Here is a 27,695-nt window from a genome sequence, read left to right on the forward strand (position 1 = left end):
AGTTCTTGTGCACATCTTAGCCAAGAAGACTCAAGAAGAAAAAAAAAAAAAAAAACAGGTTGTAGTTACTAACAGGACATCTTTTCTTTTTTCTTTTTCTTTTTTAAGCTTATTTATTTGTTTTGAGAGAGACAGAGAGAGCGCAAGCAGGGGAGGGGCAGAGAGAGAGAGAGGGGGAACCCCAAGCAGACTCTAGGCTGTCATCGCAGAGCCCACGTGGGGCTCGAACTCCTGAAACCGTGAGATCATGACCTGAGCCGAAATCCAGAGTCGGACGCTTAACCGTTGAGCCACCCAGGCGCCCCTGGATGGACATATTTTCTAATCTTTTTGTGTAAGCCTCTAGTTTCTCTCTTGAGCGTCAGGAAATAAAATGCCTTTAAAAATGTGGACATATCATGGGCTCTATAAATTAGACACTCGGTTCTGGTTTCCAGACATTTCAGACATATCCGTTTCCTGGGTAAGTATATGAGGCTGAAACATACCCGTCTGTATTTAATGATAAATCAAACAGTTTCTTTGAAATACCATCCGGGAAGGGGAACGGCGAGCCCAGTGTGGATCTGCTGACGCTTCTGGCATTATCCTTAAGTTGTCTTCTTCTGCTGGTGGGTGGGATCCAGTTTTGAAGGTCTCCTTCCTCCCCTGGTTACAACATACAAGAAGCTGCTCTTTAGATGGGCTTGACGAAAGAGAAAATAATTAACAGACCGACTCTGCCTATAAGCACTTGGACATATCCGGGCTCATTCTCCCGAGGTGGCGACTGTCCCTGACAAAGTCAATATCCTGGACCAGGTATTTGGATTAGACCCCCTTGCCTGCCGAGAGGATATCATTTGCTTGACTAATCAAATGTGCTTTCAAAGAGTCTGCAAATGTCAATGTTGACAGTCATAAGGAAATGAAGTTAGGCGGGTGGTGTCACTTACCAGGTGGCCTTTGTTTCTGCAGGACTTTTGTAACCTGATAACTAAGCCAGGCCACCCCGAGGCTTGGCGGTCCCCGTCGCCCAGCCTCACGCTGTCCTGGCCACCTGGACCTTCCTCCCCAGTCCGCACCTGTCTAAATCTCAGTGATCTTCAAGACTCAGTTGCAACTTTACCTCAACAATTAGATGCGGTTTACACGGCGGCTGATACTATTAGCTGCTCCTTTCTGGAACGTCCCCCTTGATTCTCTGTGACGCGTTCCGTTGCTTTTGTTCCTGTCTTTGTTGACATTCAGAATACTTCAGGTAAGTGCCTTCTTTAGACATAATTTGCGCCAATATTCATATATTGTGTTTTGTTTATTCACTCATTGATTGGCTTAACGTTTATTTGGGTATAGTTTAAGGTGAAGTGGGTTTTTTTGTTTTTTTTTTTTAAACCGATGAATCAGCTTTCCTGGTGATTTCTTGTAAACAACTCTCCCGGAGTCTGACGATCCGGGTCTGTGCCACCGTCGGCCCTCTCTGTCTGAATCGATTCTGTAGGATTTGAATCGCTTGGGCTCCAGCTGGCTCGATCCACGTAGTGTGTGGTGGGGTGCCTTTTGAGAGTCTGGAAAGCTCCTAGATTCCAATTCCCAAGCTTAGTTAACTTTGCGGGTTTGTGCATGGGATTCTGTGCGCATTCCGATGAGCTCGGGGGGGGGGGGGCAGCAGGTGGGGTACTCTTGTTTCTACCAGGAAGCCTCCCTTCTGGGCCCTCTGACTTTTCTCCCCTGTCTCCCGAATGGCTTCCTCCCCTTCCTTGAAGCCTTAGTGGGCTGTGGTCCTCTGTGTTCCCATTCTTCATCTTATTTGGCTCTCTGGCTTGGTTTCGCCCTGTCCCATGGCTCTGGCAAGCACGCTTACATCGACCTCCACCTGACACAGTGTTCTGTGGGCCCTTTAAGTCAATGTGTCACTCATGACGCACCTGACCCCCCCCCACCCCCCAGCCTGCTATTTCCTGTATGGATTTGAGACTCCTGTCCAGCCTTGTATTCAGGCAGGCACCTAAATCTGTCAAAATAATTCCCAGATAGAGCTCCATTCTGGCCTTTTCCATGTAGTCCCCCGCTGTGCCCTAGCTGGTCATCGGTTTCTGTGGTTGTTTCTGGACGGCCTCCTCCCCTTGCTTTGCCCCTTACAGTCCCCTTTATTCATGCTGACGGTCACCTGACGCGGCTCACAACCCCTGCTTAAAAGCCAAATATTCACCAGGGAGCACTTTGGGATTTTCAAGCTGTTCGTGGAGTTTCACGTGTTGCTCAAATACATAAGCATACACACCCCGCCCGTAAACCTATGCGTAAAACCAAAACAAGCTTCACAAAGAAGTTCCCCTCGATACGTGTAATGTACCTCTGGTATTTCTATTCTACACAGTCTACAAAACTCTCACCTAAAATTAGACCCCCTTGTATGGCCAACAGGGATTATCCTAACCCGGTGCCAAGTGACCTGCCATTTCCTTCTTTTGTTTACTTATTTTCACCTTTAATTTAAATTCCGGTTAGTTACCAGTGCAAGGTTGGTTTCAAGAGTAGAATTCGGTGATCCATCACCTACATATAACACCCAGTGCTCAGCCCAACAAGTGCCCTCCTCAACGCCCATCACCCATCTAGCCCATCCCCCCCCGCCCTCCATCGACCCTCAGTTTTGTTCTCTACTGTTAAGAGTCTCTTGTGGTTTGTTTCCCTCTCTCCTCTTTTCTCCCCCTTTCCATGTGTTCCTGTGTTTTGTTTCTTAAGTTTCACATATGAGTGAAATCATATATTTGTCTTTCTCTGGTTGACTCATCTTGCTTAACATAATACATTCTAGCTCCATCCACGCTGTTGCAAATGGCAAGATTTCATTCTTTTTGATGGCTGGATAATATTCCATTGTATGCACACACCACATCTTCTTTATCCATTCATCAGTCAATGGACATTTGGGCTCTATCCATAGTTTGGCTATTATGGATAGCGCTGCTATAAACATTGGGATGCATGTACCCCTTCGAATCTGTATTTTTGTATCCTTTGGGTAAATACCAAACACCACAATTGCTGGATCAGAGGGTAGTTCTAGTTTTAATTTTTTGAGGAAGCTCCATATTGGAAAGCAGGGTAGTTCTATCTTTAGTTTTTTGAGGAACCTCCATACTGTTTTCCAGAGTGGCTGCACCAATTGGCATTCCCACCAGCAGTGCAAGAGGGTTACCCTTTCTCTGCATCCTTGCCAACACCTGTTGTTTCTTGTGTTATTAATTTTAGCCATTCTGACAGGTGTGAGGTGGTATCTCATCGTGGTTTTGATTTCTATTTCCCTGATGATGAGTGATGTTGAGCATCTTTTCAGGTGTCTGTTAGCCATGTGGATGTCTTCTTTGGAAAAGTGTCTATTCATGTCTTCTGCCCATTTCTTTTTTTTTTTTAATGTTTATTTATTTTTGACAGAGAAAGAGACAGAGCATGAGCGGGGGAGGGGCAGAGAGAGAGGGAGGCAGGCTCCAGGCTCTGAGCTGTCAGCACAGAGCCCGACACTGGGCTCGGACTCACAGTCTGTGAGATCATGACCTGAGCCAAATTCAGATGCTCAACCGACTGAGCCACGCAGGTGCCCCTCTTCTGCCCATTTCTTAACTGGGTTATTTGTTCTTGGGGTGTTGAGTTTGATAAATTCTTTATAGATTTTGGTACTAACCCTTTGTCCAATATGTCGTTTGCAAATATCTTCCCCTATTCCCTGGGTTGCCTAGTTTTGTTGACTGTTTGCTTTGCTGTACAGATTTTTATCTTGATGAAGTACCCAGAGTTCATTTTTGCTTTTGTTTCCCTGACTTGCCCTGTAGAAACACATCCTGCCACACACAGACTTAAAGTCGAGCTACCATGGAACACACCACTTCTTCCGGAAATGTTATAGAATTTCAAATCTCTATCTGTAATGTATATCAAAACCTCCCATGCACTCACCTCCATCAAATGTTCCTTCTGGAAACCATCACATTACATTATATTATACACATTTCATTATATTACCATTCCAGACCCAGCTCGAAGATCTCCACGGGGACTCCTCTATTTCTCTGGCTGCTAGCAACCCCAAATGCATTCCCCATTAATTATTTTCAAAAATTAAAATAATTCAGGGAGACTGGGTGGCTCAGTATGTTGAGCATCCAACTCTTGATTTCAGTTCAGATCATGATCCCAGGGTTGTGGGACTGAGCCCTGTGTTGGGCTCCATGCTGAGCTTGAAGCCTGCTTGAGATTCTCTCTCGTTCTCTCTCTCCCTCTCTCTCTCTCTCCCTCTGCTCCTCTCCCCAGCTCACATTCTCTCTCTCTAAAATAAAAAAAAATTGGGGTTCCTGGGTGGCTAAATCAGTTAAGCCTCCAACTCTTGATTTTGGCTCAGTTCATGATCTCACAGTTTGTGAGTTTGAGCCTTGCATTGGGCTGTCAGTGCAGAGCCTGCTTGGCATTCTCTCTCTCTCTCTCTCTGTCTCTCTCTCTCCCCCTCCCTTGATCTTTCTCTCTCTCAAAATAAATAAATTTCAAAATAAAATAAAATAAATTATATTCTAATATTTTTCAAGGTATAACTCTTGGACATAGACCATTGTGATATAATAAGGAATATACCTTGTCTTTTTTTCCCCATCCTTGGCACAGAGCTCTAAAACCTTTGGAATTTCCTGAGTCATAGAAGTGTCTATTTATAATAAACACCTTTTGACCATACCCGAATTTATGCTAGTGAGGTGGGACCTTAGATAGTGGGGCCCCCAGGAGGAGCTGGCCGTAACGGAAAGACTTAAGTATGGGATTGAGGGTTGGAACGTTTGAGCCCCACACCCCGACTTCTGGGGAGGTGGAGGTTAGAGATTGAGTTCAATCATATGGCCAATGATTTAATCAATCGTGCGTAGGTAATAAAAAACCCGGTAAAAATTCTGAACACCGAGGTGTGAGGGAGATTCCTGGTTGTTGCTGGGGGGGTCGTGTGCCTGGATTCCAGGAGATGACATGACAGCACTGTGCTCGCCTCCCCGAGACCTTGTCCTGGGCATCTCTTCATCTGGCAACAGTTTGTATCCTTCAAAATAAAACTGTCATCACAAGTACAGCACTTTCATGAATTTTGTGAGTCCTAGCAAATCAACAATTGTGAGGTGGGAGGTTGCAGGAACCCCCACATTTGTAGCCGTGTTGGACACAAGTCCGGGTAGGTCCAGGATCCCATCTGTGGCTTGCATCTGAGGCAGGCCAGTCTCATGGGGAACTTGCCTTTGACTCGAGAGGTCAGATGCTAACTATCAATAGGGTCGAAACTGGAGTACTTTGCCTTTAACTTGGGTGCCTGTGCTCACACCGGGTAGTTAGTGTCAGGATTGATCTGAATTGCAGGACACCCAGTTGGTGCCATAGAATGGATTTCAGAACTGCAGACCATCCCCCCCCACCCCCGAATGCTGATACAAATGTAGATTCCACATCCTATAGATGAGATCATCTGAGCCAGGGAATCCTCATTTTTAAAGAATACCTCAGTGACGCTTAATGTGTGCTAAAATTTGAGAGCCACTGACATATGCATGAAAGCACATTTATAATACGTAAACAAGCGGAATGAAATGAAACGCAAATCGTGTCTAATCCCAGCATGAAAACACATTGTGGTATATTTCTTTTGACTTTCCATGGAAATCCTCTTTATCGTGGTTTGATCATGCTGTGGGTTCAGGTTTACGTTCTGGTTTTTCCACTGAACATTCAATCAGACATATTTTTCTTATTATGACATGCTCTTTTAAAATAGAAGCGATTCCTCTTGAAAAAGAGTGTTTCCTTAACCATTGTGTCTCTTTGGGGGACATTTATGATATTATCAGCCTGTCGTTATTGTGAATTATATTGTGATGATTTTTTTTTTTTTCTCTCTGAAGCTTTTATGGTATTTGTTTTCATTACCTCAGGATTCCCAGAAGTTAGATTATTTGGCCTGTCACCACAGATGGCTATGGAGCTCTGGATAAGTATTGTCCCCTGGCAACCTGAGGGACTATGTTTCCATACCTTCTCTGGCAATGATGTTTATTTTTATAAGCTTTGTTAACTTGATAGGGCAAATGGTATGTAATTATTTTAATTACATTTATTCCATCCTTAATACTGCAGGAAATTTCCCCAAGTGTTTAGTTACTAATTGTTATTTCCTTTCGTGAATCCTGGTTCATGACCCCAAACTTCTTCTTCCACTGGTATTTTCCTGTGAAATTAACCCTCTGTCCACATATTTACTATGCTAATGTGTTCTTTATCCATTCACTCTGAAATCCTGGGTCTATTTTCAATATATCGGCATTTAAAATTTTTATCTGGTCATTATGCAACATGTTTTTCCTTGGTAATTTCTTCTGTCCTTTCAGAATTTAAGAAGCCCATCCTTCTCCTGAGATTTGATGATTGATGCTTACTTTCTTGTAGCTTTGATGCTTTAAAAAAAAAAAAAGGTGATGGGGCACCAGGGTGGCTCAGACGGTTAAGCATCCTACTCTTGGTTTTGACCAAGGTCGTGATCTTGTGGTTCATGAGTTCAAGCCCCACGTGGAGCTCTGCACTGACAGTGTGGAGCCTGCTTGGGATTCTCTCTCTCTCTCTCTCTCTCCCTCTCCCTCTCTCTCTCTGCCTCTTCTGGTTCTCTCTCTCTCTCTCAAAATAAATACATAACCTCAAAATATTTTTTAAATAGGTGATTAGGGGGGCGCCTGGGTGGCGCAGTCGGTTAAGCGTCCGACTTCAGCCAGGTCACGATCTCGCGGTCCGTGAGTTCAAGCCCCGCGTCGGGCTCTGGGCTGATGGCTCAGAGCCTGGAGCCTGTTTCCGATTCTGTGTCTCCCTCTCTCTCTGCCCCTCCCCCGTTCATGCTCTGTCTCTCTCTGTACCAAAAATAAATAAACGTTGAAAAAAAAAATTTAAATAGGTGATTAGGTATATCCTTCTTGAATCTCTCTAGGATGTATTTTGGTGTACGTTATGAGATAATTTAAATAAACTATTGTTCTAGATGGTATTGTTCTAAAATCATGTGTTAAAGCCTCTTTCCCTTCTTGTCTGATGTTCTGTGACAGTTGCTTTTATGGTCCTGGTCACTTTGCAGGACAACTGCTTGTCTACAGCATGACCCAAGGGTAAGACTCGGTCATGTTCAGCTCTGTGACCCCAGAACTAAGCCTGGTACACAGGCCTTCCAGAAAAGTTTTTAAATGAACATTAAAAAGCACACAAATGTAGAGGGGGAGGCGGGACCGTGAGGTGGCTGTCCCCAAAGGCAGAGATTCCTGGATCCTAGAGAGCCAGCCTGATCTTAGAACTCCATGCCTTCATATAACTAATCATATTTATTCGTTTATTTGTATTTTGGCACATGAGGCTTTTTCCCCAGGAAAATCTCAGTTCATTGGCATGACTTGTTTTTAAGCTGTTATTTTTATATTGCTTATGTGAAATGGATAAATATTTTTAGAAGTTCTCTTTTGCCACAAATGGAAGAAAACAGGGAGGTCTTGGAGAATTCTTGTGATTTCATTGCACTGTAGACTACGTTGGTGAGAAAAACACGCTTCCAAAAGCTCTGAGGCCCAGAATGGACTTACAGACAAGCCTCTAGAATGCAGAGAACACAGGGCTTCTTTTTCCACATAGACACGCCTTGTCTCATGCCCTTTTCACCCCCACACCCAGGCCCTGTCCAGGTCTCCTGCACCTTGACTCACGCTTTCCCTTTGACTCTGAGATTCCCAAGCCTTCCTAGACAGGTACAGGTTTTCCATTTTCCGTCTCCTCTGAGACTAACTAGAACTACAGTGAGATTCCGGTATCTGTCCTAAAGCTCGGCCAGCTGTTTCATGGGCAACTGCCCCAAGGCTGGCACCCCCGGGACACTGCAGGATTTGGGCCCTTTCTTTGTGGCCCCGAGTGGTCTGGCCTACTTCTCTGCCCCCCCATTGCTGGCTGTGTACCCTCCTGCCCACCAGGGCAGGGTTTCTGCCCTCACTCTCGGGGTCTCCCAGGTACACAGTGTGATATCAACAGGCAGAGCTGTATTTGTTCTTCCTCTGCTCTGTTCACGAAATCTGCCTCCTCACCTCCACATACACCTCCAGGGACTGTGGCCAAGTCATTGTTTCGTGTCAATGCACCCGGACTCCACAGCACAGTGAGTTCTCAGGGTCCTGAAGGGGGGGAGCAGGTGTATTTTGAAGTAAACGCGTTGTGTGTTGAGTGTTTGGATGATGACAGAAATCGCCAACGGTTCGGGTAACACGGACCGTAGGAGCCCAGCCTGGCTGATGGAGAGCCACAGTGACCTGTACAGGTCAGGAGAGCCGAGTGGCATCCCCAGGGATTTGAGCCCTCGTGGGGAGGCAGCCCACGATGTGTAAGCCTGCTGGAAGACGACACGGGTTATAAGAGGCTGAGGGCATCACCCGAGCGAGTCTGTCTTCATTCATCTGTCCATTCCCGTATCCATCGTCGCCTCTGTTACTCAGACACTGCTGGGGGGCTGCGGGGGGGGGGGGGACGCTGAGGTGAGGAAGTCACAGCCCCTGCCCTGGAGGGGGCACCATCCGTCCGGGAGAGGCCGTGATTGGCTGCAGATACACTATGATGTGATGCGCACTGGGTCTAGAGATGCTGGTCAGGGGCCTAGCCCCGGAAGGCAGGTCCAGAAGCTTCCTGGTGAGGGACCACCCAGGCCGCCCTGCCGATGGGGGTGTCAGCGGGAGGAACAAGCAGTGTCCCAGGGGAGACGCTCCCCCCTCCCACCAGCTCTGCCAAGGTGCCTTGAGTCCCGAAATCTCTAGTTGTGCTCTGCCCCGTCCTCTGGCATGACGGGCCAGTGCCCTTCCCCGTCAGCCCCACCTGACGGTCACAGCAGTGTGACGTGGGCTGGTCACCCACCACCCTGAGCATCAGTGTCTGCCTTTGTGAAAGCAGGGGCAAAACCCCACTCTTGGACGTGGTCACCGTCCCGGATGTGGTGGGCACTGACGAGGTGAGGGTTGCCAGGCCCATTCTTGTTACTACCCACTGTTTCTGCCATCGTGATTGTTAGTGACTGTGGCTGTCGTTGCCATTGTTTCTATTTTTGTCTTTGTCATTTCTGCCAGCCAGTAGGGTCCAGAGATAAGAAGGAGGGCTGGGCCCCGGGGCAGAAGCCTCGGAAGGAAACTTCCAGCCTTTCGAGCGTAGACTTGCATTTCATCTCTTCTGTCGGGAATCTGAGATGAAGTCGGAGAAGCGGGGAGATACGTTCTGAGCCAAACGTCCTGGAATTTCAGAGTGGAAGGTAGCCAAGCACCCAGAGGGGACACAGGCTGTTGAAAACCACGTGCCAGGCCTCCTTACCCGCATGTGTGTGGCCTCTAATTGCATTTAGACTTTCATTTGTAATTTTAGTGCCATGAATGGGCTGTGCATCAGTGGGCAACATACTCCCGGCTCTGGGCCAGACGATCTGCATGAACCCTGCCAGTCGCCAATGGTTGCCATCTATACGGCAAGAATCTCTGGGAGAAAAACCCCTGCCCATGACTCGTGTCCCCGTTGGCCAGCATTGTGGATCCACGAGCCAGGGGCTGGGCACGCGCCACTCCCCTCCTCCCCCGCCCTTTCTGTGCATCCTTCCTGACACGGAGCCCCAAACCCAAGGGCTCTGGGCTTCTAGAGAGAGGCCCTGAAGCTTCTCCCCTGGCAGCATCCAACAAGCACAGGTCAAGCTCATGGTCAAGACCCAATGTCGCTGACCCACTCTCACCTAAAGGGAATTTGGCCAAGGACAGCTAAGTGCGAATTAAGCTTCCCATAGCGGTCCACGAGGTAAAAAGTTCACAAACTCAGCTGCAACGTACATCCTGTTGGGCACCGTGGGAAATCACTGGACTTAGGAACAAATTTCGAGCCCTGAGTCTCTTTCAGGAAACGATGTCTCCCGTTCTGATCCTCTGGCTGTGGAGTGCTGTGGGGATTCCATCGTGCAGAAATCCCGCTGCCCTCTCAGAGCTGTACCTGACGGGGGCGGGGGGGAACACCGACCCCATCTAACTCGAGAAAACACATGACTCCATAGAAGGGCCCTGGAAACAATTAAGAGATTTCAGAACTCAGTGGAATTCAAACATTAGGAGATGCCAGTATGTGGAGCTCACTCTATGCTACCAGATTTCCTTTGGGGATGAAGAAAGCTTGGCACTGGGCAGGCACTCAAATGTTCCATGACGATCAGTTTAAAAGTTAAGACAGGCCAGATGCTTCTCTAATTTTTTTTTTTTTTTTTTTTTTTTTTGGTAGGTCACCCAGTGTTTTGCGTTTTTGTTTTGTTTTGTTTTTTGGTTTTTTGGTCTTTTTTTTTTTTTTTGTCTTTGTTTTTTGAGGCAATGCAGAGCAATTTTGTCCTCCTGGGGTCAGCAGACCAGAATTCCTGGCCGAGCCGGAAACTTCTGAGTTTTGCTGTGTGTGTGGGTAAGCAACTACACAACAGGATGCCTCGTCTGACAGTTGCACACATTATATTTTAACAAAAATTTTATTGAGCGTTTTTGAAAACGGTTCCTCCTTCGCGTGGAGTCAAAGCGGGTAACCGGGATGGAAGCAGGCTACCCCTTCTCTGGCTGGTGATGGGGCTTGGGGGAAGGGTGGTCTGAGAGAGTAGACACGGGCTCATTCATTCATTCATTCATTCACTCGAGCGGCCTGCACTTATGTGGCAGCTTCCGTGTGCCAGACGTTGGGTTTGCCGCTTGTCCCCCCCGCCCGCTCATTGTCCTTGGCTTGACTTTGGTCTCCGGCCAGCGTCTGAGCCGCATTCATTTGCGTGTGCTAGGACTGAGTACCAGAGCAGCACAGGGCAAGCGTGAGCACATGTCTTCAGGACAGCGACCCAGGGTCCTGTTGGCTCTGGCGTCCTGCCCCAGCTTCATCACATATCCCGCCTTTGGGCGGGACCGCTGGCCAGGATACCTTCTGAAAGCTTGGATTCTGAGGCAGGCCTTTTGCAGTGTGTCCCAGGCGGGACGGATCGGGTGCCTTTGGCTTGGTAGCGCCCTCTGAACACCCCATCGACAGACGTCTCTGAAGCTCTCGCCAGCAGGTTGGTCTCAGACTCCAGGCTCTGCCCTGAGCAGCCCACGGTCCTGGGAGACTGAGCCCGGCTCTTGCTCTGGCCCCCTTGGGCAGAGCTCCCCTAAAGATCCCATTTTCATCCCGCTCCTCCCCTGCTTGCTGTCAGACCCGAACCCCCTGAACACCAGTCTTTCGTCTCCACCAGACCCTAAAGCTCCTGGCTGTCCTTGAGCGTCCGGACCATTTCCTCCAGGCTCCGGTACCTTTCCGTCCAGGTTGGCCCCCTCCCTGCCCAGGCTCCAGCCTCTGCCTCCAGGCCCTTCCAAAGGCCTGACTCACATTCTCCCTGGTGAGGAGCTCAGCTTCACCTCCCCCTTTATGTCTTTTGTGTCTTTATGCTCTTTATGTCTCTTGATGGCTGAGGACGTGGACAGGGGCCTTTTCCTGTCCTCTCCTGCATCAGCACAGCATCCTGCACACGGGAAGACCCAGGACAAGTTTGCTGCTCTGAATTCTCAACGTGAACTGTCTTTCCCCTGTCGGTATGAATGAACAAGCACCCTTTCTCATATACTTTTAATTACTTTGGAGATTTTCAGCAGCTTTGTTGAGATATAATCGACAGATTGCAAGTGTACAATCTGAGAGATGTTGACATTTTTATGGTGAAACCATCACCGCAGTCCGCATGGAGACGAAGCCCATCACTGCCAAGGATTCTTCCTCCTCCCTAGTCCTCCTTCCCTTGCACTCCCCCCCCTCCCATCCCCAGGAAGCCACCAAGCTCGTTTCTGTCACTAAGGTGACCTTGCAGTTTCTACAACTGTAAGTAACTGCATCGCCCAGCATGGCCTCATTTTTATCTTGCATCGTTCACCCTGCCTCGTTGCTTGGGACTTTCCAGTGTCATTGTATGTATTTCTAGCTCTCTCCTTGCTACTCAGGGCCCTTTTGCGGGGACACACCGCTGTTCTTTTGTATCCATCCACCTGCTGATGAACACTGGGTTGTTTCTACCTTTTGGCCACGCAAATACCTGTGGTGGGCATTTGTGTCCACGTCGTCACCTGGATATTGCCCTTTTTCTTTATTGGGTACATGCCTAGGAGGGGAATGGCTGAATCATGTGACAGATGTGTGTTTAAGCGTCAAAGAAACTATCAAACCGAAGCAGTAAGGGACACGGGAACAAGTTCCCAAAACACTGTGCACCCGGGTGCTTCCTGTTGGTTTGACTTTTGGATCTGGCTTTGTGTCTGTGGTTGTCTGTCCCGAGAACCCGACTTAGGTAACAAACCTGTTTTCTAAGGTGGTTGAGCCTTGTCTGTTCCCACCAGCCACTCCCAGTCTGCAGATGTTTCTGGCTGAGTCCACAGTAGTGGCATTTCAAAAGGCTGATGCTCAGGAAATTCCAAAGGGATCCAAGATGTCTCGAGGGCCCTGAAATATCTGGGACTGGAAGTGTGTGTCCTGTTCCAGCGATGACAGCCAACTTCACAGGCTGGCCAGGCTCTTCTCGGTGGTCGGGGTGGGGCCTTTTCTGCAGCCCAGTGCTCTCCGTGGGGGCTCCCTGCCCAGCTCCTGGACCAAATGCAGCCTTGTGGAGCCGGCCAGGGGATGGGAGGGTGTGAGAAGTACTTGGGGATAACCCCAGTCCCTGTGCCCCAAATTTCACTGGTTCCTCTTACTTGCCCCAGCTGCTGTAGAGCCGAGACTGGCGTTTTGGGAGCCCGCGATCCAAGTCTGTCGAGCGGATGGGCAGCTCAGTCTCTTGGACAGCAAAAAGCAGTGTTTGGGTTTCCATGGTATTTTTCTCACACTTAAAATTATGATATTTTAACTTCCTAACACATCCTAATTTCAAGACCCAGGACAACTGGATCATGAAAGATGCTGCATATTTAAAGGGAGAATACGGGGCTTCACCATGAATACTAATGACAGAGGCGTGTCGCTCTTCAGATATTTACTGAGCACCTGTGTTGTGCGCGGGTGCTACCCTAAGTACTCCAGGGGAACGAAGCCACACGGACAGCCGACAGAGAAACAGGCACACCTGCTAAGCCTGAACACACCCACAGGATGGATTCGGCTACTGAGGGTTTCCAGAGAATGAAAGGCTTATCAGAGTCCCAGATTTGGGGAGAAGTTAGAGAGCTTTTTGGGGCTGTAGAATTGCCATGCTGAAGAGCCACGAGATCTGTAGGGTTTCGCTGGGGGGTTGGGGGGGCTAGGAAGGCCTGAGGTAGAGCACAGTGGGGGGAATTATAAGTTGAGGGAAAAATATGAGCCGCTTCCTGGAGATGAGGAAGTAAGCCATCAACTAATTTGCTGGGAAGTTCCAGAAGGGAAGTGACAGAGATAAGGTTAGAAGGGTATTGGGCATATTGGCGAGGTTCTGCAACATCCAGCAGATGCACTTGTGTCTCTGGAGGCAACAGGCAGCATGGATAATTGGCGAGTAAGGACCCCTTGGCCAGAGCTGCACTTGAGGGGCCCTGCCAGCCTAGCGGGGAGTGGGGAGGGAGGCTCTTTGGAGGCTCCAGGTGAAGACAGGCACAGATGCCATCAATCTGCAGCAGGTGGCCTCATGGTGGGGACAGAAGAGAAATGCACTGAGAGGAAACCCAGGCGGAGACTGGAGGCTTGGAAGGGGACTGCATTCAGGGACAGAGTGAGGAGCCTGGAGGTTGTGGGCAGGGTGACCGCGAGGCCAGTGGGGTGTTCGCTGTAATGGGCAAGTAGAGTCAGGCAGGTGCAAGGGATGTGGGGGGAGCAAGGTACCTCCCTACCCTGAGCTGACTGCAGGTGCCCATGTGCCCCTGGCCCTCCGACTGCCCCATCGGGCGGGCACTGGTCAGGGGCCCGTTGTACGGCTTCGACAACTGAGCGCACATTACTTTTATCATCGTACTCTGATCATGAGTGAAGACGTCGAAGGATAAAACCTTTAAGATTTTAGTCTTTGATGGTTTTAGATGCCACAGGGTGTCTGTTGATGACAAATCTCATACATGTCGACTCAGAGAAGAGGAAGATGGTAATGTCATGTAGAAAAACGAAGACATGAAAGGCCACGGCACTGGTTGAGGTAACACCGGCTGCCTAACGGAGCCCAGACTCAACACAGGGTGTGCTACCTTGGAAAGCAGCAGTGGGGTGCAGTATCTCCACTCAGCGGGTGACCCTGGTCACTGGGTGAGTGTAACTGGTCAGCAACCCAGGCCAACTCCTGCTTTGCCGTCTTCAACCTGTTTCTATGCAGGGCAAATCCTAACAGCTTCAGCGTATGCCCGTTGTGGTCCTTTTACGGAAACCATAGAAAACTGTTCATACGCTGGTCCTGGGCCCCCGAAATCCTCGTCTACGGCTCATCAAGCCCAACAAATAAAATTCCTCTCATTTTTCCAAGTTTGTTTTCTCGTCTTTTCCTTTACTGCATGCTACAAAGGCACGATCCTGAAATAATGGATATTCTTGTGATTGAGCAATAGCTTTTGGAACAAATACAAAACTATATTATTAAGTTAGAAACGTCAGTTATAATGTTAATGACAGCAGGACAGTCCCCTTCGCTTTTGTATCATCATTTACCCAGCTTCTTATCATAAGATGACTCATTTTCCCACATGAATGTATAAAACTGTACCAAATATATACCTACAGCAGTTTTGTTCTTTAGAATTTTCTCCAGAGGGACATTACTCAACCGAAAGAAGTGAACCATTATGTGGTTCTCAGTCAATCATACCATGTTGACTTCCAAGAATATTCCCAGAACTCTCCAAGTTTACAAACAATAGAGGAGTGTGCTTGTTTCAGGACAGCCATGCCAGCAGTGGGTGTGTGGGTTTTCCATTATTTTATTGACAAAACATATCTTAAGTGCTACCTCATTTTTTTTTGTTTTTAAAACATAAGCACAAACTTATTTTAGAAGAGTTGTAAAAATACAGATATGCACAGAGAACAAAACAAAAGCTACCTGTAATTTTATCTTCTAGAGATAGCCCATGATCACGTCTTTCAAGAATTATTTCTATGTATACATGTGAGGATGTAACAGGTTGTACTCATCTAAATGACTATGCATGGGTTTTCACTGGAGACCAGACCTTGATTTCTTTTTCATTTGATAAATAACATCATAAGAAATTGATTTTAAACCATCAGAATGCATATTTCTTTTAATTCCATATTTTAAGACATTCAACTTAATAATAGTCTCAGGTCTGGTTATTTGTTTTTTTGTTTGTTTGCTTGTTTGTTTTGTTTTGTTTTAGAGAGAGAGCACGAATGGGGAGGAGAGGGGTAGAAGGAGAGAGAATGAGATGGAACATCTTAAACAGGCTCCACGCTCAACATGGAAACTGATGCAGGGCTCGATCCCACGACCCTGGGATCATGACCTGAGCTGAAATCAAGAGTCAGACACTCAACTAACTGAGCCACCCAGGCGCCCCTCAGCTCTTGTTTTAAAGCTCTGATTATTCAGGGCACTTGGGTGGCTCAGTTGTTTGAGCATCCGATTTCGGCTCTGGTCATGATCTCACGGTTGGTGAGTTCAAGCCCCGCATCGGGCTCTGTGCTGATGTCTCAGAGCCTGGAGCCTGCTTCAGATTCTGTGTCTCCCTCTCTCTCTGCCCCTCCTTTGCTCATGCTCTCTCTGTGTCTCTCAAAAATAAATAAACATGGAAAATTGAAAAAAAAGAAAAGCTCTAATTATTCAGCTTGTGCCTAAGCCTTTTTGCCAATTTTCTCAGTACTTTCTTGAGCATAAACTGCTTCAGTGAGTTTCCTTGGTGAACGTACTTTGGACACACATGGACACGCTTCTTTTCAGAATGATCACACCATTTCATGCAGCTCCCACCACCCAGACCTCCATGAAGACAATGCACTCTACACGCCTTTAACCTTTTCCAATCTAATAAGTGGAAAATATCCATTTTTAAGTTTGAATTTCTTCGTTTATTGGCCAAATTAAATATTTTCAATGCTTAGTTCCTGTGGTTTCCATGTGAATCTACCGTGTTATGAATAACTTGTTTGTGCCCTCTTTTTAAAATCGTTTTGAGAAGATTCCTATTACATTAAGGATTCCAACTTCTTTTAATCATACATACTGCAGATATTTACAGTATGTTGTTTTACTTTCTATATTTTATGGGTTACTTTAACATATGAATACTTGTAATTTTAGGCATGAAAAAAATCAATGAACATGTTCCTTGTGTATTCTTTTTTTTTTTAAGTTTATTTATTTATTTTTGAGAGGGAGTACAAACAGGGGAGGGGCAGAGAGAGAGAATCCAAAGCAGGCTTTGTGCTGTCAGTGCAGAGGCCAACACGAGGCTCAAACTCATGAACCGTGAGATCATGACCTGAGCTGAAATTACAAGTTGGACGTTCAACCAACTGAGCCGCCCAGGCGCCCCTTCATTGTATATTCTAATTTTGGTATTATGCTTAGAAAGGCCAAATCAATCCCAGGGTTTTGTTTTGTTTTGTTTTGCTAACATTTTCTTCTAGCTATTTAAGTTTTTTTTTTTCATTATTTTATGATTTCATTTAAAAAGAGTCTATCTCTGGCTGAAATGTAGTTGGCTCATCAGCTGAGATGAGGATCTAAACAGTTAACCAATGACCTTATCACTGTATTGGATAATCCAGCCTTTCAGCAATTCTTTGCAATGCCACCCAGATAAGAGGAGAAGTTAGCACTCTTTTACGTGGGTGACCCAATAACTACCTTTAAATACGGTGCCATTTGTGATGCCAGGGGAGGGCTGAACATTCCAGAGAGCAGCGGTGGGAGCGGTGGATGGAAGGAGCATGGCCTTCACCTGGGTGCAGAGTCTCACTTGCTAGGATGCGTAAGGAATTGCTTGGAATTGAAGCAGCTACCTTGGCAAGAGTCAGCCCTATTCCAGAACTGACCTATGCTGCTCCCCTGACCATGTGGGAAGGACGGCTATATCAGGGGGCTCTGATTCCCTTCTAGTCCTGAGAGTCCTGATTCTCCTGGATCTGGGGCAAACCGGGACTTGGAATATCTCCTTTCCATAACTTGGCATTGGATACAGAGAAGCCCAGGACTGACGATGGCTGTGCTGAATCTGAACAAACAGACCTTTATGACAGGCTCATCCAGGGGCAACGACTTAATTACCCGACTGATCTGCACATATCCGGTTCGCAGCGGGTGCCCCTGACCCAGCTTGGCCCAGTGTGAGAATGTGGCACAGACCAATGGCAGGCATGCGCGGTCTGTCGTAGGGAGGGACTGCGGTATCTGGGAAACTATTTGCTCTGTTTATTTTGGGCTAGAAGCATCGCATCTTATTTGTGTGTAGCTGTTTGGCAACAGAGAAAGATTAGAAAGGCTAAATTTAACAAATTCTAAATGTATCCTGGGTCCAATGAAAACTATGACAGCTATTTTCCCACCTGGTAGAGACTATAGGAAATCATGCCCCCAGGATCCCACAGTCCAAGGAATGGCAGTTTTTCTTCTTTGGGATTATTTCTGGGACAGACCCTGGCATTTGCTACATTAATCCAATCTGGTCAAATTATCCCATCTATTTAAAGGGCATGACACTTGGCCACCAAAGTTCAAAAGATGAGGCAGAATGCCCTTAGCTGGTGTTCTCAGAAAAAACCAAGTGGGTCTGGCCAATATTTCTCTGAGAAAGGAAAGCAACCTCAGCCCACAGCCATCCTGTCCCCTTGTAAGGGCCTGGCTCATGGGCCTCTGCCCAGAGAGCGAGATCATGGGGTGTTCTGAGCCTTCCACATGGCCCGCAGGCCCATTGAGCCATCTGTCTGTGTCCAGGACAAAAATCGAGAGAACACGAGCCTGGAACACAGCTGTGGGCCGTGTTACCCAGCACAGCTTAATTCTCACAGTCTACGTGGGCTGGGGGTCCACGACCACATGTGTGGGCAGGAGGGGGGCACAGGAGACAGGGACCCTCCCTCGAGGTCTTTTATCAATCAGGACAAATGTTCCCTGTGACCTGTCCCCAGGCACGGCCCAGAACATCATGGTTAAGAACGTGAATCCAGGAGAGTGAGTCTGAATCCTGGTTCCAGTTTTCGCTCTCCAGCTGTATGACTTGGACAGGTGACATAGCCTCTCTGGGCCTCCGCTTCCAGTTCCCTCATCTGTGAAATGGGGTACTAGCAGGGGTCTCAGGGTCTGAGGGGAGTAAGTGACTCATTTCTCTCTCATGAACACTCCCATGCACGTGTGCGTGTGTGAGTGTGTCCGTACAACTGTTTCGTGTTAGTATTTGTTCCAAATTATGGACCAGGTGCTGGACAAGTGGAGAAGGCTGTGACCTTGCTCTCGGGAACCTGGCGTGTGTTTAGTCCTGAACCAAAGCACTTCCATCGAGAAGGGATAAGAAATACTATCTGCCTAAGGAGGGAAAGCAGATTAGCCTTTACTTATCTCCTTCCAGACTTTCTGAGATAGATTCCCAGTGGCTCCAGAAATCAGGGTTCAATTTGTATCATAGCCAAAAAAAGAAGGAAGGAAAGAAGGAAAGGAGCAAGGGAGAGGGAGAGAGAGACAGACGGAGAGGGAGAGAGAGACAGACAGAGAGAGAGAGGAAGGAAAGAAGGAAGGAAAGGAGGGAGGGAGGGGAGGAAGAAGGAAAGAAGGAAGGAAGGAAGGAAAGAAGGAAGGAAGGAAGGAAGGAAGGAAGGAAGGAAGGAAGGACGAAAATAGGGGCACCTGGGTGGCTCAGTTGGTTAAGTGTCCAACTCTTGATTTCAGCTCAGGTCATGATCTCATGGTTTGTGGAACCGAGCCCCATGTTGGGCTCTGTGCTGACAGTGTGGAGCCCGCTTGAGATTCTCTTTCTGCCTCTCTCTCATAATAAATAAATAAACTTTGAAAGAAAGAAGGAGAAAGAGAAGGGCCCGTATCAAACCCAGAAAAGCCTGCTTCCGTGGCCCATAGCTTGCTGTCCCATTTGTCTTGCCGTTCCAGGCAGTTCATCCTGACATGGGCTCCGTTGTTGTAGACATGTTCCTGCTTGGATCCAATCACCACTTCATTTCTGCCTTCTTACCCCATTTGGCTACCTGTGAACGTGGGCATTTGGGTCTGGCCCTTGCTCCCTCATGACCATGTACACACAGGACACCCAGTAAAGTTTGCATCTCACACACTTGGGACATACTTACACTACAAAGTTTCGGTATTTATCCGAAATTCTATTTTAACTGGCAGCCCATATTTTTATTTGCTGAATCTGGTAGCTTCTTTCTTCTGTTGGGCTAACATGGAGACTATACCAGCCCTAGCCAAGCTCCAAGACAAAGCCCCCAGCTACCCAATCCCGAGGGGTGGGCCTCACCCCACCTCAGCCCCACCACTCCCTTGTCCAGAGGAAGGACTGGCCCTGTGTAGACCGGCCTCCCCTCCACCAAGGAGGAAGGGAGAAGAGCTTCATTTCTAGTGAATGCTGGCTCTGTTCCCAGGGTACTCAACTTCCAGCTGTGCACAAAGTCAGCCGTGGCTCTTGTCCACCTAACTGACACACTTTCTGTTACGAACGTGTGAGGTTTCAGGCCAACAGATGAGTCTGAGGTGTCTACACAGCCCACAATTCCCGATATCCTCCTTAAGAGCTGAGGCCTTCCGGAAGTTTCTTTTTCAGATATCAGGTCAGGTTTTCATCTCACAGACAGGAATTCTGTACAAGACGTAAGATATTCCTGCAGAGTGGTACAAGGTGGGGGATCCGACCCCCAGAAGAGGAAAACCAGCCTGCGGAGTCGCTTGGCCTCTGCAGCCTGCAAAGTCCAACAAAAGTGGCGAGAATAGACAAGAAGCATCGGCTCAGAGGTCTTCTCCGTGGGACCCCAAATTAGCCATAGAGCAACCAGGGGACTGAGAGCCAAGCGGGGCCGCGGCTGAACATCCACCCACAACGCCGAGGTGCAGGTTAGAGGGAGGGAGCGGACCTGGTGTTTAACACAAATCACAGGTTGGAGTGGGGGGCAGACACATCAGCTCTGCGACTCTTGTTGTGACGGCCTCAGAAATCAGCCTGGCCAGAGGCTTTACGTATGCACGCTTTGCCGGCATAATTTATATTCAGGCCGGTGGCTGAAATGCAGATCTGAGGCTAGACACAGGAAGCAGGCAAGATGGGGGAATTGGATATATTAGAGTCCCATCAATTTTCTTGATATCCACAGAGGCTGTGCTCACACACCCCACTGCTGTGGGACCAATAACAAGTGAATTTATTCCTGCTGGAGACGACACAAGGGGATCCGGGGAGGTTTGTGTTCGTCCGGAGGGTGATAGATTCAGAATGATCCTGTCTTAACGCTGTGGTTCCAAAGTCTCGTTTAAAAATGGAGACACAGGGGAGGCAAGTCCTTACCAGCTAAAGATAAATGAGGTCTTCATCCACCAGGTTAATGTCAGTTTTTGTAGGAAAAACCAGAGCTAGAAAGTGCTTAGAGGTAGAGCTGATTACCCAGGGGGCGGTGGACTCAGAACAGCTGGCCACACCATGCCGCGTTCACACTGGAGTGACTGTCCTAGAGAACATCACGGGGAAACCCCTGCCTTCTGTGGAGTCGAGACATACTGCAATACTACCCCTGGGACGTTTGAGAGCCCTACGGCGTGTGCAATGCATCGAGAGCCCATCAAAATGCCGAGACACCAATGGCGGTAGAGAGGGACAGGATTTTCCTGGTTCCAGCTCCGTTGTGATGCAGCACAGAAATCCAAGGCTTCAAAGGAGGCAGGTTTCCAAGAGACATCGCCTCCACCCCACTGAGCGACCGGTAGGTCGAGGGGTGTCCCACGTGGAGTTGAGGGGGCTGCTGTCTCAAGAGCTTCCGCATTGCTTTCCCATTCTTTAATCAAGGATCAGGAAAAGTCTTTCTTCCCATTAGGGAATCAGATTCCAAAATGATGCTCAGTCTGCAAGAGACATGCTGTTTTTGTTTCACACATTCAGAGCCTCGTGGCCCTGGAGCCATGGGCAAGACAGCGCAGGTCCGTGTGTAAGGATCCCAGCACCATGTTCGATGGGATCCCCATCTCGACCATCTGAAAATGGGGATATAACTCCTTCCTCTTGGGTTTCTTCCAGGGTTGAACAAGAAAATCTCCACCAAATGCCTAGGCCCGGATACATCCAGAAAATGTGCACTAGATCCCAAAGAGACAAAGGTCACTCCCGGTGGAGGACAGGTGAGGTGGGCAGAAAGGATGGGGACTCGGTAGGCCTGCTGATTGGATGATTGCAGTTGAGAAAGAAAGAGATGACAGGTGAGGGAGAAGCAGTCCCAGGACGTGGGGACACCACCTTGGTAGCCACCGTACCCGCTGAGGGCCGGTCTCTTTCCAAAGGCCGTGCCTTTGCCGTGGCTATTCCCCGCACCTGGGATGCTCTTGACCCAGATCTCTGCCAGGCCGGCAGCCTTTGTTTTGCAGAGAACAACTCAAAGTCACCGGGGCTGGGACTCTCATGGGTACCTCCCATCAGCTCCCCAGTGTGTCCCCCGCTCCCCGTCTCTGCATGGCTGTGTTTAAAACCGAATCCAGGATTTCATTTATCGGCTCTGGTAAGATGACAGGCACAGAAGCACCTGCCTTGGGAGAGAGGAGTGTATGACTCACAGTTCCCAAGACAAGAGGACTACCAGGCACGTGGGGCCACACGAGGAAATGCTGGCATTGACCAGGAGGCACAGGGGCAAGTGGAAATCAGGAGCCAGAACTTAGATGTGGTTTTCGTGGGAAGGAATGGGGAGGGAGGGGAGACCAGCTGAGTGGTTTAGCATTGGATCCCTTGAGTATTTTCGGCAGGCTCTGGGCGGCAGGGGTGGTCTCCCGTAGCCCAGTGCTCGGACTTGGGGGGATTTAGGGCAGGGGAAGGTTGGCTTGGCATGAGCGTTGAAGGAGATGACTGTGGGACCAGACTAAGGACAGGTTGGCCTGCATAAGGAAGGTGTGCCCACAGGCCAGGTGAGTCGTGTGCTGCCTCTAGGAATCCTCTAACCCTGAGAGGGACAGTCCGGTGCTGGGTCTGCAAAGCCCCAAGAGGCAAAAGCCCTATAATATATAGAAGATAAAAAGGATGGTGAATACAGGCTGCGGGCATGGGCTCCTGTGCCCTCTGGCTTTTGCCAGAAGAGAGAACGCAATCAGGGTATTTACCCACCTGTCTCCTCCCTGGCAGGCTGTCACCTGACTGAAGGCACACCACTTTGTCCTCCTCTGTGGGACTTTCCCCGTGGTTTCTGTGGGCCACCCCTCCCTCCCTGCTCCGGGGCCACTGCCCCCATTCCCTGTGAGCCTCATAGACCCTTCCCACGCTCACAGGGGGCCAATCTTGTTAAAGCCCTCTTTGAGCTATCCTAATTTAAGTGTGGAGGGTGCCCTGTGTTTCCTGCTGGGATGCTTACGAATGCCAGAACTGCACCCAGAAGCAGCCCTCCGACCCTCAGAATGGACTCTGGGATTGGGTTGCTTACATATTCAATGACCACAGGACCAACCTCCCTGCTGGCAACGTGATTCATGCGCGGCACGTGGAGGCCTCACGGCGATCACGTTATCATCGTGGCATCGCCAGTGGAAGCATGGCACGACGCACACGTAGAAGGCAGGCGGCTGTGGCACTCAGTCACCATGGCAACGACAATGCTCAACAACACTGTGGAGTAATCTGGCTTCTTCTTACCACCCAGGGAGCAGGCAGAGAGAACGAGAAATTAACACTCTACATAACGCAATTAAGAACATGTGTGCAGAGCCAGCTTTCCAGAAGCCTCTCTGTGGTCTCGGGGCCGACATGGCGGAGGCCTTAGTCTAGGCACTGGCTACACGGCTGGGCCGCAGAGTGGGGTCCCAGTCGGAAGCACAAGCACGCAGGTACAGCCAGAGTAAGGGTGATGGGAAGGGGAGTCAAGGGTGGAGAGTCTGGAATGAGCCTCCATATTTTCCCTGAACCTCCCTTTGTCAACGTGAATAGTCCCTTTCTTGAAACCAGTAATAACAGCGGCCTGATGATCCTAATTGGGGTGTCGCACCTGTTTTCTGTGTCCTTTGCGGGTCACACCTTTCCCAGAGCACCCTCCTCCCCACCCGGCCAGAGCCAGGTCCTTCCCCCTCCCAGCTCTGCCCCAGAACCTCAGGGTTAGCTGATTCCTAGGACCTCACTCTGCTGTTTGATTCGTTGCTGTGCTCGGGCCGCCACAGCAGAATGCCACAGGCTGGGCAGCTGACATGGCAGGAGCTGACTTTCTCCCAGTTCTGGAGGCTGGAAGTGCAGGGTCACGGGGCTGACAGGGTTGGTTTCTGGTGAGACCCCGTCCCGGCTGGCAGACGCTCTAAGTCCCTCCAGAGGCCCTTGGCATAGTGTTCCAACTGTGCTGGGAGAAGGCAGCCATGGCTTTGATCGTGGGGTGACATGGGGACAGTATTTGGGGGAACCAATATGGCAGCAACGTGAAGATGGACGGAGAGGGAATAAATGAGGTGGTCAAGCCCCTCGGGGGGAGACTAAGCGAATCCAAACGTGCGGAGTTGAGTATCTAGACTGACAGAGCAGCGGAGGTGAGACGGGGGGCTGCGTTTCAGAGACATACAAGGAAAGATGGAAAGAAGGAAGTTTAGCTGGAAGGAGTGAGGGGGGGCAGCAATGAGGAAGAGCTACAGACATCCCAGTGAGGGAACCCGGATGCCTAAGAGGCCGGCAGTCCTGCGGGTGGACAGGGGCGGGAGGCAAGGGGTCTACAGCAGAGCTCTGCTCTACCCGCCCTGTCGCGCTAACTCTGATCCCGGCCGTGGGGATGGTCGGGGGCTGCACGCACACTTCAGTCAGCATCGTGCTGACAGCGGCTCACTTTCAGACCATGTCTCCTGTTTCTCGTGAGGGCTGCCCGTGGGAACCTGGCTGGCACTCCTGCATGGGCACCTGTGATGTTTAGGAGGGCTGACATCTCGTGGACCAACGCTCAGCCATGGGGAGATGGGCACTGGTGGCGGGTGAGTCTCCGTTTCATCCCACGCGTGGACCATTCCGAGTCACACCCTTCTGTCCTCACCATGTCCCGCTGGGGGGGGGGGTGGCAGTGGTGACCAGCTTGATATCAGATGGCAGGGTGTATCACACTGACTGCACGGGCTTTTTGTCTCTCCCTAGGTACTCTTCCCAGATCCCTACCCCTCTACCTGGTTGACCTCCCAACATCAGCTACCTGCACACCACCCTTCTCCGAAGCCGGATTTTTGGCAGGTGAAGGGATAACACCAAGTCAGGTCTCTTTTGGTGAGGGATCACGTGGCTGGCTCGAGACACGCAGGGCTTGATACGACGCTGGGCAGGCCGTCCGCGATGCACAGCGAGGGATGTGGGCTCAACCTCACGTACCCAGAACGGACAGCTGTTGCCAGGAACTGGTGCATTTCCTGATGGAGGGCGTAAGAAACAGAATGCTAGAGACTGCGGCACGGGCAAAGGCCACTAGAACGATTCACCGCCACCTGCATTTGCTGTGCCTGCTCAGGTCCCAGGCTGGGCCAGGAAGCAGGTGCACAGTGGTCAACAGGATGTGGTTCCTGGCCTCTTGGGGCTTACAGTCTAGGGGAGGAGGCAGAACCAAACAGGTAGCAGCCCCCCGGGGACAAGTATAATCCTAGAGGCCCCCTTGGGGGACATAAAGGGAGGGGGATCCCCACGATCCCCAGAGATGAAAGTCTTCTCCTGAAAGAAGTCTTCCTGACCCCTCACTACCAGAAATGGCCCCTCCCTGCTCTGAAACCCCCCGACACGTGACCTTCTCTTTGCATTTTTCACACGTTGCCTTCTGTTCCTTGCTTCCTTTTCACCCATGTTCATCTGGCCTCACCAAGTACGCAGCCAACTCCTCAGTTCCCGGCCAGGTCTTAGTCATGTTTGCACCGTCCCCAGTCTTTCTACTGTCCCTTCTGTCTCCCTACTGGACCTTTGTCCTGCTCCAGGCCGAGTCTCTCACATTTAAGAGCTTAATGGACCTTTGGATCGGTTATTGATAAACGGATGGGACAAAGGGAGGAGGGAAAGGAGGAAACAAAGCGCAGAGACTGAGGAGGGGAACCAGGCCAGGAGGGCTGCACCAGGGAGGGGGTCAGGACACAGAGGCCAGGCAGTGGTGATGTCAGATGCTTCCAATGGCCAAGGGGACATATGTGGAGAAAGGCCAGGGAATTCGGGAGGAAGGAGATCCCACGTGACCACAGACAGAGAGATGGCCACAGAGTGAGAGCTCCATCTATGGATTTCGGGGGGCCAACAACGTGCCCGGGGAGCACTCCACTCAGATCCCATTCCTGAACTTCCAGCTCTGTGGACCTGCCTGTTGGGCATCTGTATCTGGGCATTTCACGGGAACTTCAGAGTCCACATGGTCAAGATGAGAAAGACTATCACCTCCTCTAGGAAGCCTTCCACGATGCCACGTCCCCCATAGAGCTATTAGTTCTTTACCTTCAAGTTGCACCCACCACAGTCCCTTATCACCTACTCACCAGGGTGGGGTCTGTCTCCCCTGTCTGACCATGAGCACACCCAGGGCAGGGGCTTTGCTTCGGTCACTGTGTGTTCCCACACTTAGCTCTCTGCCGGTGTGCCGTCCAGACTCTAAAAAAAGATGATGGGTCCCTGAAGGATGGGAACATGAGGCATCGCAGTGAGTGGGAAAGGGAAACGGAACGTTCCCGGGGGGTGTCAGCTAGACCAGCCGTGGGTTTAGTACAGATGTGAGTGGAAAGTGAAAACGGTCAGCAGAGCGGGAAGGGCAGTGGGGACAGAGGCAGTTAGAGAAGCCGCGGGTCTGCTGTCCCTTTGCCTTCAGTTACTTGCAGGTGGCCTCGATGACCTTAGTTAGACTCCAACCAGAAGTCGGAGGCAGCCGACGCTGCCTATGAGTAGTTTGAATGATTTTTGCCCCACCAGCATTGTGGAGCCGGCTCTGCTCGAAAATGTTCACCCATGAAATACAATATATCTGTAAATACATTCTGATGAAATCTAGATGAGGGGAGTCCCCTGACAAGGTGGGTGTGTGTCTGGGGTGGATGCTAATGGCCTGGAAATGAGGACAGAAGAGGTCAGCTCCGGGGAGGTCTGGCAGTCTCCACGGTGACATCTCAGATGACCCTGGCGTCAGGGAAGCTCGCTCGTAAGGCCAGCGAGGCGGGCTTGCCAAGGACTCTGGGAGCGGGTCACAAGGAGCCAAGTGCACAGGAAAACCAACCCGGGGCACAGCCCAGGGAGGGGACAGCAGCCAATAAGTCCAACCCCCTGACCTTTTTCCATTCTTTTCCATGGGAATCTGGGTTTGTTTGGAAATTTGCTTCCTCATGATTTTTCAGCTCAGGCCTGCCGGCTCAACTGGCCCCGAGCACCCAAATGCAGACGAGGCATGTCTCCGTGATTCTCCGATTGGAAGTACCCGGCCACCGGTGGCGACCCCAGGATCTCGAGGCATCTACTCCTGCAAAGCCGGCTGCTCTGTGCCTGACGCCCGGGGCCGACAGTCAGGCTTCTTTCCGCATCAGCTGCACCTTGAGGAGCGGAGCACGGAGCACCACACTACGGGAGACATTCTTTATTTTCCCTTATTATTTTCTTTAAGATTCAGAATGCAAGGACCGTGGTGTCACCACAGCCCTACTTTACAGGTGGGGAAACTGAGGTCAGAAAGTTGAAGTGGCTTGCCCGGAGTCCCCAGGCAGCGGGTGACAGAGCTGGAGTCAAGTCAAAGCCTCTGCCCCACCCAGGACAGCTGTCACGGCTCTGTGTTTGGGGGCCGATAACCGTATTCTTACAAAATTAGCAGGCGGTTCGTCCGAGGGCCCCGGGGCTCTTTTCCAGGCTTTCCCAGCATGTTGGGTATTTCTGCCGAAAACTGGGGCAACGCACTTACAAGATAATGCAATGACTTGATTCTATCTGCGTCCCTGTTAAAGTTATTTTAAAATGTCAGAATGGTAATGTGACACGTACATTTCACGTGTTGACAGAACAGCTGATAGTTTTTTTACTTTTTTAAAAAAATGTTTACTTATTTATTTTTGAGAGAGAGAGAGAGAGAGAGAATAAGAGCGCTAGAGCAGGGGAGGGGCAGACAGAGACAGGGAGACCCAGAATCTGAAGCAGGGAATCTGCAGCGGGTTCCAGGCTCCGAGCGGGGCCCGAACTCACGAACCTCGAGACCCTGAGCTGAAGTCAGACGCTTAACGGACTGAGCTACCCAGGCACCCCTTTTGCTTTTAATGAAGTGATGGATTTAATAACTAGTTAATAGCCAGTGAAGATGGTTAAGCCAGCTGTTGACAGATGTCATTCAAGTGTTTCTTTCTAAAGCATGTGATTTAAAGGAAAACACCATGTAGGTTCGTGACCCGCTGCCTCACCTGTGCCACCTAAAGGCATGAGTGGACAGGTTCCCTGCACAAATCCTCTGCTTCATCCTTTCTCCTCCTTTCCTCCTTGTGCTTTGTTGCCCCAGGTTTGGGGGCCCCCCATCTACCTCATGGCGTTCATTGTATATCACTGTGCGTCTTCTCCTGC

The 27,695-nt window shown here is 49.7% G+C and overlaps 1 long non-coding RNA gene across 1 annotated transcript; it reads left to right on the forward strand.

Moving 5' to 3' along the window:
* Positions 1-24,001: 24,001 nt before the first annotated feature.
* LOC123596972 lies at positions 24,002-27,122 on the forward strand. The gene is made up of 3 exons (XR_006711902.1): positions 24,002-24,127; positions 24,285-24,377; positions 26,495-27,122. It is a non-coding gene; the product is annotated as an uncharacterized LOC123596972 (long non-coding RNA).
* Positions 27,123-27,695: the final 573 nt, after the last annotated feature.

Source organism: Leopardus geoffroyi, chromosome C1 (genome assembly GCF_018350155.1).
Source record: "Leopardus geoffroyi isolate Oge1 chromosome C1, O.geoffroyi_Oge1_pat1.0, whole genome shotgun sequence".
NCBI classification, from domain to species: domain Eukaryota; kingdom Metazoa; phylum Chordata; class Mammalia; order Carnivora; family Felidae; genus Leopardus; species Leopardus geoffroyi.